This window comes from Nyctereutes procyonoides, unplaced genomic scaffold (assembly GCF_905146905.1).
Source record: "Nyctereutes procyonoides isolate TBG_1078 unplaced genomic scaffold, NYPRO_anot_genome, whole genome shotgun sequence".
Taxonomy (NCBI): Eukaryota; Metazoa; Chordata; class Mammalia; order Carnivora; family Canidae; genus Nyctereutes; species Nyctereutes procyonoides.
In genome coordinates, this window is record NW_026575139.1 from 1131860 (window position 1) to 1150333 (window position 18474).

The window sequence follows — 18474 nt, forward strand, 5'->3', positions numbered from 1 at the left end:
TATGGATGACCCTTGAGGACAATATGCTAAATCACAAAAAGACAGTCACAAAAAGACATGCTATACTCTTGGTCTTGGGCTTGTAAGTTCAAGCCCCATGTTGGGTGTAGAGATTACTAAAAAAAAAAATTAACTTAAAAAGAAAAAAAAAAAAAAGACAGGTACCTGGGTGGCTCCATGGTTGAGCATCTGCCTTCGGCTCAGGGTGTGATCCCGGGGTCCTGGGATCGAATCCCATCTCAGGATCCCTGGAGGGAGCCTGTTTCTCTCTCCACCTGTGTCTCTCCTCTGTGTCTCTCATTAATAAATAAATAAAATATTTTAAAAATAAAAGACAGGGACACCTGGGTGTCTCAGTGGTTGAGCGTCTGCCTTTGGCCCAGGGCGTGATCCTGGAGTCCTGAGATCGAGTCCCACATTGGGCACCCTGCATGGAGCCTGCTTCTCCCTCTGCCTGTGTCTCTGCTCCATCCCCTCTCTTTGTCTCTCATGAATAAAAAAAAAATCTATAAATAAATAAATAAATAATAAAAGACAAATGCTGTGCGATTCTACTTATAAGCAGTGCCTCAAGTAGACAAATTCACTGAATCAGAAAGTAGAATTGTGTTTGGGGGGGAGGAGGGTGGGAAGTTGTTACTTAATGGACACATAGTTTCAGTTTTGCAAGATGAAAAAGTTCTAGAGATCTGTTGCACAACAGTGTAAATAAACTTAATTTGTTTTTTACCACAATTGTAAAAAGAACAGAAATTAACATTTTCCCTGTTACACAATAATACAAATTCTTTTTTAAACAAGCAGAATAGGGGATCCCTGGGTGGCGCAGCGGTTTGGCGCCTGCCTTTGGCCCGGGGCGCGATCCTGGAGACCCGGGATCGAATCCCACGTCGGGCTTCCGGTGCATGGAGCCTGCTTCTCCCTCTGCCTGTGTGTGTCTCTGCCTCTCTCTCTCTCTCTGTGACTATCATAAATAAATAAAAATTTAAAAAAAATAAAAAAATAAACAAGCAGAATAAGTAAATTTAAGAAAAAAACATTTCTATGGATTCACAGAAATCATAGAAATGAAGGCTCAAGCAGCTTTTACTGATCACCCTCTCTATGCCAGACTCTGCAAAGAACACAAATACTATGATGACAATGTTTAGACAGCAACCCCAAGGAGTCACCATGGCCACAGTGCATCACCTGGGCTTCTGAAATGCAAGAACTGGCCAAGGACTTCCCAGATGAAGGCAACTGGAGCTTAGCATCTTTGGGATTCCTGACAGCAAGGTAGTTCAAAGTTTGAAATGTGCATACAAAAATACCTGAATTAGAAACCTGACTTCACAGCTGTGTACCTCTGGCTCAAGTAACTTGCCCTCTCTGACCTCAGTTTTGTCCACAGTAGAATGGGAAAGGATTATAGCACCAATTTTATCTGATTTGGTGTTAACTTCACTGTCATTGTAGTGGTTGAGTGAGCTTCAGAGAGGCTGTGGACATATACTTCCACATTATGCAATCAGCCAGGGAACAACCCAAGGTTTAAACTGAGGTAACTGGGATATTTTAGAAAAAAGGAAATAAGTGTCTACATTACATATGAACTCAGCTTAAAATTCTTGTCCTATTGATATTCACCTACTTGTTTTATCAAGCATGAACAACATACTAAACATATTTAAAACCACAGATCCAAATTGCTTTCATCTGCCTTCAAAAATTAGTTAAAACTGGGACACCCTGGGTGACTCAGTGGTTGAGCATCTGCCTTCGGCTCAGGGCGTGATCCCGGGGTCTTGGGATCGAGTCCCATGTTAGGCTTCCCACAGGGAGCCTGCTTCTCCTTCTGCCTGTGTCTCTGCCACTCTCCCTGTTTCTCATGAATAAATAAAATCTTTTTTAAAAACTAGTTAAAACATAATACTGTAATAACTTTGTATGTTGACAAATATTAACTATACTTCTCACAGTGAGCTTTTGGTAATGTCTATAACCGTTGAATTACACTGTTGTACACCTGAAACTAATATAATTCTGTAAGTCAACTATATTTCAACTAAAATAAGTACATTTTTTTTAAAGATTTCATTTATTCATGAGAGACAGAGAGAGAGAGAGGCAGAGTCACAGGCAGAGGGAGAAGCAAGCTCCATGCAGGGAGCCGACGTGGGACTCCATCCCAGGACTCCAGGATCACGCCCTGGGCCAAAGGCAGATGCTCAACCTCTGAGCCACCCGGGTGTCCCCAGTAAGTACATTTTAAAAAATAGTTATGACACAACTAAATTCTGATTTCATTTTGACAGAAGAGTATATTATCCATCCGAGAGACTTCAGGGCAGAAAGACGAAAGGGTGTTAAGTGAAAGAGACAGACAACGGGGAAGAAGGGACAACAGTGAAGAAGAGCAGAAGAGCAGGCTCAGGATGAGCCCAGGTGTGCCTAAGTGAGGGCCAGAGTAGAAAGATGAGGGAAAGCTATGGGTGCAGAGTGCTTTTAGGACACAAGCCAAAACTTAGCAGAGGAGTGACATGATCCAACTTATGTTCTAGCAGCTTGCTCTAGCTACCAACACTGCCACTCCATCTCTTCCAGACTACAGCCCTACCCTTACCCTGGCCCAGTCACTCCCAGGTCAGGGCCACTTTAGAAGCCATCTCTAGCCCATCTGTATCACTGTTCCTATTGCCGCTGCCCGAAGTCAGATCTCAGTTCTCACTTGGAACTACTGGCTTCCCACCAATCACGTGCCATACTACCTATGCTTTCTAAAGTGTCACCTCACTGTTAAGAATCCTCCTTCTTGCCTTCCTTACCTGATCTTCCCTTTCCACTCTCATCCTTCCCAACGTTAGTACCCTTTACGGCAGCACCACTTAAGAGCTTATATCCTCTAAAATGACTATTATCAATCCCACCCCTGGCATTTGACCAATTGTACTTTTCTTCAGGTCTCATATCCAGAATCACCTTTCCAGGGCATTCACCACAACATTTAACCTAATCTGCCATACCCGTCGATTTCCTGTTCCCTCACCAGACAATGAGCTCCTAGAGGCCAGAGACTATTTATTTATTTACTTAGAAAGATTTTATTTATTTATTTATTTATTCATGAGAGACAGAGAGAGAGAGGCAGAGACACAGGCAGAGGGAGAAGCAGGTTCCATGCAGAAGCCTGATGTGGGACTCAGTCCCAGGACCATGCCCTGAGACAAAGGCGTTCAACTGCTGAGCCACCCAGGCATCCCAACAACTGTTTTTTATCCCTATTTTCCCAACAACTTAGCACAGCACCTGCCATTCAGTTGGTTCTAGATAGACATTTAAGGTCATGCTTTCACCACTTAATATGCTAATCATTTTTATTCTATGCCCTGCAATTTGACATGTAAAACCTGCCTGTACTTCAGTTTAGGATATTACTGATCACTTCTTTGTTACATAAAGTTCTGGTTTCTTATCATATTCCACTTATGTTTCCATGTTACATGAATCCTACAAATTAACCAATCTTTGGTGTTTATATTCCCATATGGAAAGCTACACATTGGCTTATCTTCAACATTATGAAACATGCTTAACGATATATAATTTGGCAGGGGGTTGCGGGGCACCTGGGTGGCTCAGCGATTGAGCATCTCTGGCTCAGGGTGTGATCCCAGGGTCCTGGGGGGAGCCTGCTTCCCCCTCTGCCTAGGTCTCTGCTTCTCTGTGTCTCTCATGCATGCATGAATGAATGAGAATTCATAATTTTTAAATGTATAATTTTATTTTTTAAAGATTTTATTTATTTATTTATTCATAGAGACAGAGACACAGGCAGAGGGAGAAGCAGGCATCATACAGAGAGCCTGACGTGGGACTGGATCCAGGGTCTCCAGGATCACGCCCTGGGCTGCAGGCGGCGCTAAACCTCTGCGCCACCGGGGCTGCCCTAAATGTATAATTTTAAATAACTACAGTTAAGTTTTCATTTTAAACTACTTAAGAGAAAAAAATAAATAAATACTTAAGATACTATGTGCTCCTCCCCAGTGGTTATTTTCTCTCATCCTTCCTAGCAGTAGTGTCCTGACTCCCATGCAGGTCTTTCTACCTTTATTTGCATTGTTTAGTGTTTTTAGAAGGTGGTAGGAAGCAAAGTGCACGAGCCAGGTCACAGACAAGTTACCACCCTGGGTCCTCCACCCCCTCAGTAACACCACAGGGCTGCCAGACTCCACTGCAACATGATGTTGCATTCTCTGATGACTTGGGGAAACCGGCTCTTAGGAGTGCCGGGCTTCCCACATGCAGTTTCCCCACTATCTAAAGTTTTTAATATTTAGTATCATCGTATTCCTACAGATGCTTAGGAAACAGAACAATGAATCAAATTTCCCACCCTCGCTAAGGCTTGTTGCCAATCCCTAAAAGAGGCAAATCCAGAACAGGTAATAAGATGATGAGATTTAAGAAGATCGTCCCAGTTTCCTAATGGGTTTTTGACTCAACTACTACCATGTATTTTGAGCTTAACGACTCTGATCAATAGCTTAGTCATGCTATATCTAAAAAAGCCTTAGAATTTAACTAACGCAAAGAATCAAAGAACCGCCCTTTAATATACCAGTTTAAATAGCGAACCTCAAATTTTCTCTTGTCCTCACACTTTTTTTCTTTTTTTAATTCATGAGACAGAGAGAGAGAGAGAGAGAGAGAGGGGCAGAGACACAGGCAGAGGGAGAAGCAGGCTCCATGCAGGGAGCCCCACGCGGGGCCAATCCCAGGACCCCGGGGTCACGCCCCGAGCTGAAAGCAGATGCTCAACCACTGAGCCCCCCCAGGCGTCCCTGTCCTCACACTTTAAAAACGTTTTTTTGCAAGGACTCCTTATGAAACGCTTACCGTAAATTCCTAATGTGTTGTTTAAATAATGAAACAATAAGCAACAATTCTAGCACAAAAAAATAATAATTAAAAAAAAAAAAACCACCACCTGGATCTGCACACCTTACGCTGTAAAACCACCCAATCCGCCAGGCACTAATACTACAGTTTCAAGGCGTTTAAAGGTCTTGGGGAGTCGAGAGGGCACCGCATTTGACAACCGCGTCGGGGCGGCTTCAAGTTTGGGAGCAGGAGCGACGCCAGCGCAGGTGGACGCGGAGGATGAGCGGGCTCGCGTCCCGCGGTCCAGGGGCAGCGGCGGCCGAGCAGGCGCCGCGGGGCCGGCCTCCCGGGGGGCCCCGGCAGCCCGCCGCCCGCGAGCACGACAGGCGCGGCCGCCCAGGGCGGTGCCGCGGGAGAGGGCGGGGGCCGGAAGGAAGAGGGAGGATTCGGACAAAGCCCGGCCGGCCGCGCCCCCCCCCGCCGCGTTCCCGGGAGCGCCCCCCCCCCGCCGCTGGGGGTCCGCAGCTGTTCCGCGAGCTGCCGCCCCCCCCCCCGCAGCGCAGCGCAGCGCAGCCCGGGGACGCGCGGAGGGGACCGTCCGCGGGGCGCCGCCCGGGATGCGGAGCGGGGGCGCGGCGCCAAGGGCCCGACGAGGGGGCGCCACAAGTGCCCGGTGGGGGGGGGCCGCGGCGGGGGACGGCCGGCCGCTCACCGTGCTGCTCCCGCGGGGCCGCGCGCTCGCTGTCAGCACCGGGAGGGCGCGGGCGCGTGCGCGGAGCCGGGCTGCGCGGGGCCCGCTGCCTCGATGCCTCAGGCGCGGCGCCGCGGTCACGAGCGAGGGGCGCCGGCGCGGCCGCCCCGCAGCATCCTCGGCCGCCCGCGAGCGCTGTCCCCCGCGGCTCCTCCCTGCAGCCGCCGCCCCGCGCCCGTCGGCTCCTGCTCTGCTCCGGCTCCGCCGCGCCCGCCGCCGAAAATGGCGTCTCGGCGTCCCTCCCCCGGCTCGGGGCTCCCGCCCCACAATGCCCCGCGCGGCCGTGACGTCACCGCCCGCCGCCGGGGGGCGGGGCGCGGCGGGGCGCGGCGGGGCGCGGCCGGGAAACTGAGGCCCCGGCGCGGAGAGGAGGCTCGCGGGCGTGCGGGAGGGGGCGCTGGGGCGGGGCGCGGCCGCCTGGGACCCCCGCGCCTGCTCGCCCGCCTCTCAGCGCGGAGCCCCGTCCGCGCGCGTCTCAGGCGCGCGTTGCCATCTCCCTGGAAGCCGCCGGGAGGGCTGTCAGCAGCCTGTCCACGGCGGGGCCGAGGGTCGAGGCCGCGCAGCAGGCGTCCGGGCCTTCTCCGGGGACACCTAGTCTTTGATCGCGACCCTGACCTTCCCCGTCCCGTTACGCCCTCGCCCCAGGGTCCTCAAGAGTCCGAGCTCAGCGGGAGTCTGCAGGCCTCGCTCGGAACTGCACCGCCAGGGCTGGGCGAGGGCAGAGATGCCATCCCGGCGGCCGCACGCACCCCCTCCCCCGTGGCAGCCGTGCCACGACCTCCAGCCCCCGCCTGAAGGGCAGTACTTCCAGGTCGGAGAGCGCTCCTGGGCCTCAGCCTGCTGCACCGCCCAGGAGCTCAGCTCTGCAGGCCTGACTCAGCAGCCAGCCAGGAGGACGCATGCTGATTCAGGGGGCAATGCTCAGCTTTCTCTGCCTGCCACCGGCTCGGGAGAACCCCCCATCCCCCCACCCCCACCACCTGGAGCCTGCAGACATCCCAAGAGCCGGGCCCTGGGGCACTGGTGACCAGGAGGCGTCCCTCCACCCCACCCCCCCATCTGCTTTTGAACTGCTCAGCTCTTCAGATAGATCAACTCAGCACCAGCAGCCGGTTTAACCCTAGAATTGCACAGGCAGTGGGGGAGTAAATGCTCCTCGATTTTCACAGGGAGGTCCAATTACTTTAATTTCTTTTTTTAAAATTATTATTTATTTGACAGAGAGAGAGAGAGAGAGAGAGCACAAGCAGGGGGCCAAACTGCTGCGCCACCCAGGGATCCCCTCAGCTCCAGTCCTGACCCTGGGGTCCTGGGATCGAGTCCCGCATCAGGCTCCCCAGAGGGAGCCTGCTTCTCCTTCTGCCAGTGTCTCTGTCAGCAGAGGGTGAGGGAGAAGCAGGCTCCCTGCCAAGCAAGGAGCCCAATGTGGGGCTTGATCCCAGGACCGGGGATCATGACCTGAGCTGAAGGCAGATGCCTAACGACTGAGCCATGCAGGTGCCCTCAATTACTTTACTTTCTTTTTTTTTTTTTTAAGATTTTATCTATTTATTCATAAGAGACAGAGAGAGAGAGGCAGAGACACAGGCAGAGGGAGAAGCAGGCTCCATGCACCAGGAGCCCGACGTGGGACTTGATCCCGGGACTCCAGGATCGCGCCCTGGGCCAAAGGCAGACGCTAAACCACTGAGCCACCCAGGGATCCCCTACTTTACTTTCATATAAATGCAAAAGGTCAGCTAAAAAAGGAGGAGGGAGAAGCAGTGAATCAAACCACCTTTCCCTTAATGATTTGGCCACACTGCTGCTTGGATGTCACCTACTCCTCAACAGGCACCTAGGGGCTGGGCACACATCTGTAACCAAAGTGCTCTAGAGACGAGAGGAGTGGGCTGAGTGAGGCTCCTTTGTCTGCAACTCTGGGTGCAGTGATTGTTCCCTCCACTCGCCCAGGGAGGACCTGAGATGCTTAATGTCCTCTTCTAATGAGCAGCCAAGATCTTAAATCCTTCCTACTGCTGTAGTCCATCCCTCTCCATCCCCACTGCTGCCACTCCGTTTAGGCTTTATTATGTGGGACTCGATCCTGGGACTCTAGGATCATGCCCCGAGTCACAGGCACAACCACTGAGCCACCCAGGGATCCCTATCCTATTCTTTTGTTTTGTTTTGTTTTGTTTTGTTTTTCAGAGAGAGAGAGGCAGAGACAAAGGCAGAGGGAGAAGCAGGCTCCATGCAGGGAGCCCGACGTGGGACTGGATCCCGGGTCTCCAGGATCACACCCCTGACTGCAGGCGGTGCTAAACCGCTGTGCCACCGGGGCTGCCCTCCCTATCCTATTCTTTTATTTTCTCAACAAATATTTGTTGAGCTGCCAAGATCCCCACCATAAGAACAAAGGTGTGCTGGTAAACAGGATAGATAAGATTACACCTGCTCTTGCTCACACCGTGCTATGCACAGAGAATTAAGGTAATGGCAGTGTGATGACCTGAACTCTGAGGCAGGCAAGTGAACTGAGACCTAAGTGACAGGAAGGAGCCAAATGGGCAAAACTGGTAGGGCAAGCACTCCAGGCAATGGACCTCAGGCAGGAATGAGTCTGGAGTGATGAGGAAAGAGAAAAGTCTAATTCATCCACCACATCCCATCCACAGGTCCCCTGAATCTGACCCTGCTACTTCCCTCATGGAAGTGCTGTGATGCACCCATCGTTCAGGGCGAGGGGCTGGGTGCAGGCATTTCGGGCCATCCTCATTCAGAGTCTCATACTGAGACTAACAATCCATCACCCACCCTTGCTGTGAGGCCTGGGCACTCGCGGTCCCTTTCAATCCTCTGATCCTCAGCAACTCCAAGAGAGGCATTGGCATCCGTATTTACAGATGCTGCAGCAAAGGCCCTGCAGGTTCCCTGGTCTGCTTTCTGCTTCCAAGGATTAACTCAGCTTTAGGAATCAGAAGAGAGGAGCAGGGTGGCTGCTCCTGGGTGGCTCAATGGCTGAGCGTCTGCCTTCAGCTCCAGTCCTTTTTTTTTTTTTTTTTAAATATTTATTTATTTATTTATTTATTTATTTATTTATTTATTTATGATAGTCACAGAGAGAGAGAGAGAGAGAGGCAGAGACACAGGCAGAGGGAGAAGCAGGCTCCATGCACCGGGAGCCCGATGTGGGACTCGATCCCGGGTCTCCAGGATCGCGCCCTGGGCCAAAGGCAGGCGCCAAACTGCTGTGCCACCCAGGGATCCCCTCAGCTCCAGTCCTGACCCTGGGGTCCTGGGATCAAGTCCTGCATCAGGCTCCCCAGAGGGAGCCTGCTTCTCCTTCTGCCAGTGTCTCTGCCTCTCTGTGTGTCTCTCGAAAATCTTAAAAAAAAAAAAGTATCAGGAGGGAGCAGCCCCACGCTTCCTATGTGAACACTAGCAGAGCTGAGGAGAGCCTTTGTGGTGGAAAAGCCTCAGCAAGGCTACCCAGGGGCAGCAAATCCATTATCTGTCCTTCCCCAGAAGCCTTGAGGACCAGGGCCCTGGGAAGCACACACCTGTTGGCACAAGTCCTGGTGGCCTTGACCATCCCTGTGGTCAGCAGCTTGCCAGCCTAGCCAGAGTCCCCGGGGTTACCGGGCCCGGAGGGCAGGGCTATCTTCAGTGGCAGCAGCACGGGACCCCTGGAGCAGGCCTCTCCTTCCTCCCTGAAGTGCTCTTCCCTTCTAAAGAGGCAGCCTGCATGGCAGAGCCACCTTCTCCTCCCCTCTGCCTGTCTCTGTCTCTCCCTCCTCCTGCTTTCCCCAAATGCAGATGCCTGTCCTCTACCCCATCTCTTTGTCTCCTTCCCCTCCTTCTCTGACCCTTTCACTTCCCTGTTGTGAAACCTGAGAGATCAGCAGGCCCAGATGCTGAGGCCTGAGTACAGCTGTGGAGGCAATCTCCAAGACCCAGACTAAGCCAAGGCTGAAGTGCCCTGGTCAAGGAGGAGTGAAAACACCCCCATGCCAGCCTCCTGCCCGTTGGCCGGACACCTGGGGGTCAGAGAGGAATCAGGAGCACACAGCCTGGTGCTCACTCCAATCTCCATGTTCATGGAGTAGTGCTGGAGACAGGTGTGGAGGCCGGCAATGGGAGAGCAGGCACCCTGAGCCTGGCCAGCAGCCTGTGCAGCTGAGACAGAGGTGCTGGGGGGGTGGCCCGATGTCCTCACGGCTCAGGGACTCCCTGGAAGAGGGACATTCACAGGGCAGATGGGAAGATCTAGCTCTCGGAGTCTAAGTGGTGGAACCGTAGGGACAAAACAGTGCCCAGCACAGAACTAACCACACAACATGCGTCTCATTTGGACAGTGGAGGGCAGCCCCGGTGGCAAAGCGGTTTAGCGCCGCCTGCAGCCGAGGGCCTGATCCTGGAGTCCCGGGATCGAGTCCCACGTCGGGCTCTCTGTATGATGCCTGCTTCTCCCTGTGCCTGTGTCTCTGCCTCACTCTCTGTCTCAATAAATAAATAAAATCTTTAAAAAAAAAAGTCATTTGGACAGTGGAGAGGGTCTCTTCTATTTTCGCGGTCAAGGCCCGCGGAGGTGTCCGTCCAGCAGCCGCCCTCGGGGAGACTGGGACGCTGCGATTTCCCTCTGGTCCCGAGGGCTCAGCAGTCAGCGGGCAGCCCCAGCCCATCAGTGTCTCAAGAGGAGGCGGAGGGAGGGCAGGGGGCCCCGGAGGGAGCCTTGGGCCGCGCGGCGGGGCTGGGCTGCGCTGGCCGAGCGGGCCCCGCGCACCCCTGGCGACACAGGCACGGAGGAGGGTCAGCACCGGCTGTGGCGGGAACCCCCCAGCTTCCCCCGGTCCCGCTGCGCTTCCTCCCCAACTCGCCCATCCTCCCGCCACCGCCCCTCTGCCCCACCCCAGCCCGGGCCCCGCCCCACCCCGCCCCGCCCCGGCCCCTCCAGCCCTGGCGCCACCGCCCTCCCACGCCCGCGTGGTCACTGCCCGCCAGGCTCCCCCAAGCACGGGCACCGCCCCCCGCCCCCCCAGCATGAGCACTGCCCCCACACACACCCCAGGCCCGGGAGCCTCCCCACCACCTCCAGCCCGGGCACCGCCCCCCCCCAGCCCGGGCACCGCCCCCGCCCCCCAACCGGGGAGTCTCCACGGCCCCCCCCAGCCCGGGCACCGCCCCCGCCCCCCCAACCTGGGAGTCTCCACGGCCCCCCCCAGCCCGGGCACCGCCCCCGCCCCCCCAACCTGGGAGTCTCCACGGCCCCCCCCAGCCCGGGCACCGCCCCTGCCCCCCCAACCTGGGAGTCTCCACGGCCCCCCCCAGCCCGGGCACCGCCCCCGCCCCCCCAACTTGGGAGTCTCCACGGCCCCCCCCAGCCCGGGCACCGCCCCTCGCCCCCCCGAACCTGGTAGTCTCCACGGCCCCCCAGCCCGGGCACCGCCTCCGCCTCCCCCACCTGGTAGTCTCCACGCCCCCCCCAGCCCGGGCACCGCCTCCGCCCCCCCCGACCTGGGAGGCTCCACGCCCCCCCAGCCCGGGCACCGCCTCCGCCTCCCCCACCTGGAAGGCTCCACGGCCCCCCCCAGCCCGGGCACCGCCTCCGCCTCCCCCACCTGGTAGTCTCCACGCCCCCCCAGCCCGGGCACCGCCTCCGCCTCCCCCACCTGGTAGTCTCCACGCCCCCCCAGCCCGGGCACCGCCTCCGCCTCCCCCACCTGGTAGTCTCCACGCCCCCCCAGCCCGGGCACCGCCTCCGCCTCCCCCACCTGGTAGTCTCCACGCCCCCCCCAGCCCGGGCACCGCCTCCGCCCCCCCGACCTGGTAGTCTCCACGCCCCCCCAGCCCGGGCACCGCCTCCGCCTCCCCCACCTGGAAGGCTCCACGGCCCCCCCCAGCCCGGGCACCGCCTCCGCCTCCCCCACCTGGAAGGCTCCACGGCCCCCCCAGCCCGGGCACCGCCTCCGCCTCCCCCACCTGGTAGTCTCCACGCCCCCCCCAGCCCGGGCACCGCCTCCGCCCCCCCGACCTGGTAGTCTCCACGCCCCCCCAGCCCGGGCACCGCCTCCGCCTCCCCCACCTGGTAGTCTCCACGCCCCCCCAGCCCGGGCACCGCCTCCGCCTCCCCCACCTGAGTCTCCACGCCCCCCCCAGCCCGGGCACCGCCTCCGCCCCCCGACCTGGGAGGCTCCACGCCCCCCCAGCCCGGGCACCGCCCCCCCGCCCCCCCCCAGCGCCGGCAAAGCTGAGCCGGGCCACCGTCGGGCCCCGCGGCGCGCCCAGGTCACGCCCCCTCTGGTCTGCGGCCTGGGTCCTGACCGCGACCTCACGGGGCTGGGGCTGCTTTCCCTTTGCGGAGCTGGAGCCGCGACAGAGGCTGCGGGACCGCTCCCGCCCGACAGCACCCAGCGCTTGGGGAGGGTGGGGAGAGGGCAGCTCCGTCCGCCTCCCTCGTGTCTCCTGAACGCGGGGCAGCGGGCCGGGCGGGGCCTGCCGGAGTGCCCAGGGGCCCCAGCAATCCCGAGTCGCCCCCGCGCGCCCGCACCCCGGCCCCGGCGGGCCTGAGGGGGCCCATTCCTGGCCTCAGCCCCCGGAGGGCGGAGGATTTCAGTCGTGTGCTTCGGGGCTCCCTACACGCCTGGCAAGAAAGCCAGCTGCCCCTCCGGAGAGGCCCAGCCATCCCGGCACCCCACTTCCAGCTGCCCTGGGGACGCCAGGCCTCGAGGGAGACCATCCTGGGCGGTCCAGCCCCGCACACAGCCATGTGGAGGGCCCAGGATGTCTCCAGGTGGGGACCGATGCTCACTCGCGGGCAGGAAGGGCAACGGAAAGAGCACTGTGGCCGCGTGTTTGTACACTCAGCACGTGTCTCCGAACCCTAACATTCGCAGTGCCAGGTGGCCATCCTACCAAGAACTTTCTCAATGAGCCATGAGACCTATGGGAAAAAGTGCTGGACTCCCCACAGCACGTGGCCCGGAGCTGAGTGATGTGGTTGTCTGAAAGGGGTAATGCCCCAAGCTGGGAGCAGGGAGGGATCTGATACTCAATCAGTCCGTCTACTGTGATGCACATGATGATGGAAACGCGCACGGGGGGGGGGGCGCCTGGGGGGCTCAGCTGGTCGGCCTTGGCCTTCAGCTCGGGTCTTGATCCGCAAGGACCCACCCCCCCGACCCCCCGCTGGGCTCCTTGCTCAGCGGGGAGGTCGGCTTCTCCCTCTGCCCGCCGCTCCCCCTGCTGGTGCGCGGTCAACTAAACAAAATCAAGAAAGAGAAAGAAAAAAGAAAGAAAAGAAAGAAAGAAAAGAAAGAAAAAGAAAGAAAGAAAGAAAGAAAGAGAGAAAGAGAGAAAGAAGAAAGAAAGAAGCCCGGGTGGGTCAGCGGTTTAGCTCCGCCTTCAGCTCAGGGCCTGATCCTGGAGACCGGGGATCGAGTCCCACATTGGGCCCCTGTGTGGAGCCTGCTTCTCCCTCTGCCTGTGTCTCTGCCCTTCTCTCTTTCTCTCTCTCTCTCTCTCGAATAAATAAAATCTTTAGAAAGAAAGAAAGAGGCCGGGGTTGATGAAGGATCTCAAAATGCTTGCTCTGAAAACCATTGACTGGGTAGCTTTTGGGGAGATCATACCCTGAAACCATTGCCAACTCCCTGAAATCCTGGAATGAGACGCTAACCTCCAGGTTGGCTGCTCTTCCTGAGAAACCACCTGCTGTCGACTGGGCTTACTACAAGGCCAATGTGGCAAAGGCTGGCTTGGTGGATGACTTTGAGAAGAAGTTTAATGCCCTGAAGGTTCCTGTGCCAGAGGATAAATACACTGTCCAGGTGGATGCTGAGGAAAAAGAAGATGTGAAAAGCTGTGCTGAGTTTCTGTCTCTCTCAAAAGCCAGGATTGAAGAATATGAAAAAGAGCTGGAGAAGATGAAGAACATAATTCCATTTGATCAGATGACCATTGAGGACCTGAATGAAGTCTTCCCAGAAATCAAATTAGACGAAAAGAAATATCCCTATTGGCCTCACAAGCCAATCGAAAATTTATAAACTTGAGGAGAAAGCCCTGGCCCTCATATTATAAACGTTGGACATTAAAAATAATGATATGGGGGGAAAAAAGAAAGAAAGAGAAAGACTGGAAGAAGCACTGGGGACTGGGGATCAGGTACATGTCATGGAAAGCTGACATCCTCCTTGGGATCCCCGCATTTTATTATGAAAACATTCTAACATGCAGAAAACCATGTAGAGTGTGCACCATGTACCCAACACCGAGATTCTACAATTGACTTTTTTTTTTAAAGATTTTATTTATTGGGCAGCCCCGGTGGCTCAGTGGTTTAGCGCCGCCTTCGGCCCAGTGTGTGATCCTGGAGACCCGGGATCGGGTCCCACATCGGGCTCCCTGCATGGAGCCTGCTTCTCCCTCTGCCTGTGTCTCTGCCTCTATCTCTGTGTCTGTCATGAATAAATAAATAAAATATTTTTTTAAAAAAAGATTTTACTTATTTATTCCTGAGAGACAGAGAGAGAGAGAGAGAGAGAGAGAGAGAGAGAGAGAGAGAGAGAGAGATTGGGAGGCAGAGACACAGGCAGAGGGAGAAGCCGGCTCCATGCAGGGAGCCCCACATGGGATTCGATCCCGGGTCTCCAGGATCATGCCCTGGGGTGAAGGTGGCACTAAGCCGCTGATCCACCCAGGTTGCCCCTACAACTGACATTTTGCCCTACTTGTCACCTGTTCCTCCGTTCCTCCAGCCCTCACTCTTGCCCCGACACAGGGTGGCGTGAGCACGCACGGAGCCCAGCGTTTGTTTTTCAGGGAACATTCCCATAATGAGCAGGTGGGAAGGAGACCCTCCAGCTCACCTGTGTCCCCCAAGCCCAGCCTGATCAGGAAGTGGACCACTGACCCCTCCCTCGTGCCCCTTCTGGGCGAGTCCCCCAAGCCCTGTTCTGTTGCTCTGTTTTGTTTTACTGTAGCTTCGTTTTGCCTGCTCTGGGGTCTTACAGAAACACAATCACGCCCTGAGCCTTTTGTGTCCGCACGTGTCCCTCCTCCTGCGGTGCCGGCGCTCCCCCGTGCTGCTGCCGCCCTGGGCAATGGGAATATCGCTGACCTGAGCTTTTTCGCCCACGTCTCTGAGAAACATGTGTTTTCATTTCTCTTGGGTAAAAACCTGGGAATGGAACTGTTAACCACCAGGTAGAGTAGGTGTAGGGTTAGTTTTATCAGAAACTTCCAGGCTGGGACGCCTGGGTGGCTCAGGGGTTGAGCATCTGCCTTCAGCTCAGATCTGATCCCAGGGTCCGGGGATCAAGCCCCACATCGTGCTCCCTGCAAGGAGCCTGCTTCTCTCTGTTTCTCATGAATAAATAAATAAAATCTTAAAAAAAAAAAAAAAAAAAAAGGAAACTTCCAGGCCCCTTTCCTAAGCAACTGACCATTTTAGGCCTGAGCAGACATGTAGGAGCTCAGAGCCTTCCGCACACGGCAGCTGCTGGACGAACATCCTTGAAGAGGTGGTCTGGCACAAGGGGCGCTGGGCACCTCCGCTCACCAGGCCCCCCAGCTGGCAGGAATGGGGGTGGGGGGGAGGCTGGGAGGGTTGCCTCGGGGGTGCTGGCCAACAGAGGAGGTTGCCGAGAGGCAGGAAGCCTCTGGGAAGGAAGGGACATAGTCCCTCAGTGACAGGCGAGCCCCCAAGTGCAAAGGCCCTGCATAAGACCGCCCGTAGGCCAGTGACTCTAGTGTCCAAAAATGATTCAGAAGGTTGGACTTATGTTCTCCGAATATGCAGCAAGCGGAGACACGGTGGAGACTCGGGAGGACATGCAGCTGGCATCTTTGGAGAGGAGCCAGGTGACTGTGGGCGGACTTGGGACAGACCATCCTGCAGGGACAGCTCAAATGCCGACGCTCCTGTGGCAGATTACGTCTCCCAAGGACGGCCACATCTTCCGTCCCATGCAATCTTCTCACAACGTGGCTTTGACACTCTTCCCATGGAGGTGGAGTCTCTGTCCCCTCCTTTTGAAGCTAGGTGAGCCTGTGACACAGCAGCAGCGACATCGTGTGACTTCAGAAGGCCTTACAGGTGGCACTGCCTCCAGCTGGCTCTCTGGGGAAGCTCTTGGAAGCCAGCGGCCGTGCTGCTGCGAGGGAGCCCACGCAGCCCTTGGAGAGACCACGCGGAGACCGCAGGAGCAGAGGTCCCTCTGACAGCCAGTGACCCCCTCAGACACACAAGTGGAAAGGCCCCCACTCATTGTGTCACCCCCAGCCTTTGAGACAGAGGAACGGGGATGAGCCCTCCGCTCCACATGCTTGCCCACACCATCCACGAGCGGAACAGGATGGTTGACATGAGCCACCAGGTTTGGGGATGGTTTGTTATGCAGCAGAAGGAACTAGCACGTTATCAGATGTTCCCTCGGTTCCCGCAGCACGATCCCCCTCTTCTGAGGGCACGTGGCCCTTCGTGAGCTGGCACCCGGGGAGGAGGGCAGGGATGAGGGATACACACAGCCTGTCTCACGCCTCTAGCACCTTCCACATCACGTCATTGCCGAAGGCCGCAGCACCTCCTCCTGTCCGCAGCAGGAGACGCTGACCTTCGGGGCCCCCATCACGATGCACAGCACAGTGCCAGGGACAGAAAGTGCAAAAGGAAGGAGGGGGAAGGAGGATGGAACCCAATTCCATCCTGACTTAGGGCCCAGGAGGAGCCACACTCGGCCCTAGCCCTGGTCCTCCATGCTGTGATATGTCTCTTCCCCTGTAAAGTGGTCACCCTGTCCACCTGCCTCCCAGAACATCAGGGGGAGCTGGTCCCATGTTCCGCCCCAATCCCTGGGGGGCACCTGTGCCAGTGGCTGAGACTTGGGGGTGCCTTCCAGTGAAAGGGGCTCAGCTGGAAGCTGATGTCTCCTATGGCCACCAGACCATGGGGACAGCTGGGCCCACTTTTTAGGTTTTTTTATTTAAAGATTTTATTTATTTATTTGAGACAGAGCAAAAGAGAGCACGAGTGAGGGGACAGTGGGAGAGGGAGAAGCAGACTCCCTGCTGAGCAGGAGCCCGATGTGGGACTCGATCCCAGGACCCTGGGATCATGACCTGAGCCAAAGGCAGACACCTCACTGACTGAGCCACCCAGGCACCCCACTCTTCTCTCTTTCTAGGGGCCCAGAGCCCAAGGGCAACAGGAGATTCCAAGGCCTGGGCTATGCCCCAACTGCCCTACACTCCTCCCTTCCAAGGCCACAGATGGAATCTTGGGCCTCACACTGTCATGTCCCCCCCCTCCCTGCCCCTATTTACCCCTCCAGGTAACCCCCCAGTCCTTCTCTCTCTGGGGACCCTGCTAGCCTCAGCCCTGCACTCCCCACAGAAGGGCACCACAGAGCGGGGGTCACGCAGCCTTTCCAGGGATGATTCTCTTGCCTGTCAGGTGCTCCACTGGCCCCGCTTCTGCAGAGCTCTGGAGCCCAGGGACCCACAATGACAGCCACCCCCTTTCCACCTTAGACAGCTACTTCCAGAAGGGGCAATTTTTGCCCAAGGACACAGATACGGGGTTCTTCAGACGGGCAGATGGAGAGCTCTTTCGTTTTAGACAAAAATAGCCACGCAGGTGGCAAGACTATCCCCGAACCAGCACATGCTTCTGCTGGCCTGGCTGCAATCTCCCCCCTCTATGAGGAGGAGACATTTGGGGGACTTGAGCCCCTGGGTGCCTGACAGCAGCTGCCCACATGGCTCCCAGATGCTCCCTCCACCGAACACGGCCTCCTCCCTGCTCTTCGTGGTCCTCGGCCTCATTCACCGAGACCCCACTCGCCTCACAGCTGCCGAGTGTTCTGGGGCACAGACCTCACCGTCCTCCCTTGCCTGGCTCCTGGACCCCCGCCCCTCCCAGGGCCTAGTGTGGGTTCTCAGTACATGGAGCTCACCTGAACGCAGGAGGAGCCAACCAACCCCTCAGGTGGTCCCGCATGGAAATCGTGGTCTCCATCTGCCTCACCCACGCCCAGTTCTACTGCAGGGACCTTGGACGTCTGGATCCGCAGTGGGGGTGGGGGGCTCCGTGTCCTGTGGCTTTCTTGCCTCTGCCTCTAGTGGGTATATAATCAAATTTCAGCCTGGCTCCCTTTGTCCGAGCAGAAATCGCTGCAGCAGTTCCGGACATCACACCTTTGCACCTCACCGTCCAGAAGGAAAGAGCCTCCAGCCCCCACCCATCAATACTTGCCCCAGGTCACAAGCCCACTGGGCCCCCCCGCCTGGCCAGGAGCACGCCTCGCAGTGCTTGGCTTAGCTGATGGGGAAGGTGCTGCTGCAGAGTGGGGGGCGGGGGCGGGGGAGGCTGGGGGCAACCACAGTCCTCCCTACAGGTGGCTCTCTGAGCCCACTCAGCCCTGTTCCCAAGGGCAGCACCTGCAAGGGAGGGGGGCAGCAGAGCCCCTCCAAGGTGACTGTCCACACCAACAGGGTCTGGCTCATCCGGCTGGTGGCCCAACCTCCCCAACCTCCCCGGGGGCGTGTCCCCGCTGCCCTCACCCCTGCCTACAGAGGAAGTGCAGTGACAACACTGTTCGCACTGGCTCCTTCTCCTAGTAGACGTCCTGGTCCCTGTGTGATCTGATGGACTCTGATGATCGTGTTTGGAAGCAGAGGGTCACTAACCTCCCCCCACCAGCCGGGGCCACATGACTCCAGAGGTGCTCAGGAGATGGGCACCTGGGGGCCAGGAGGCCAGGCGGACATGGGCTCAGAGGGTCACCCTGGGAGCAGGGGACTCCCAGCCACCGGGTCAGCCACGCGCCATGCCCCGCGCGGAGGTAAAGGCCAGGCAGGCCCAGGCCACACGCCCC

The 18474-nt window shown here is 56.8% G+C and overlaps 1 protein-coding gene and 1 pseudogene across 5 annotated transcripts in view; one reads left to right on the plus strand and one right to left on the minus strand.

The window, feature by feature from the left end:
* Nucleotides 1–5871, minus strand: part of KLC1 (kinesin light chain 1) — a 66280-nt gene extending 60409 nt beyond the window's left edge. For 3 of the 5 annotated variants that reach the window (XM_055303978.1, XM_055303976.1, XM_055303975.1), the window contains exon 1: nucleotides 5579–5871. The gene's annotated coding sequence lies outside the window, so the exon portion shown is untranslated. Of the gene's footprint in view, nucleotides 1–4986; nucleotides 5203–5578 lie in introns of those variants that run through there. The other 2 variants (XM_055303977.1, XM_055303974.1) reach the window with 2 other exon arrangements.
* Nucleotides 5872–13178: 7307 nt separating this feature from the next.
* LOC129496312 (ATP synthase subunit d, mitochondrial-like) lies at nucleotides 13179–13644 on the plus strand (annotated as a pseudogene).
* The last annotated feature ends 4830 nt before the right edge of the window (nucleotides 13645–18474 follow it).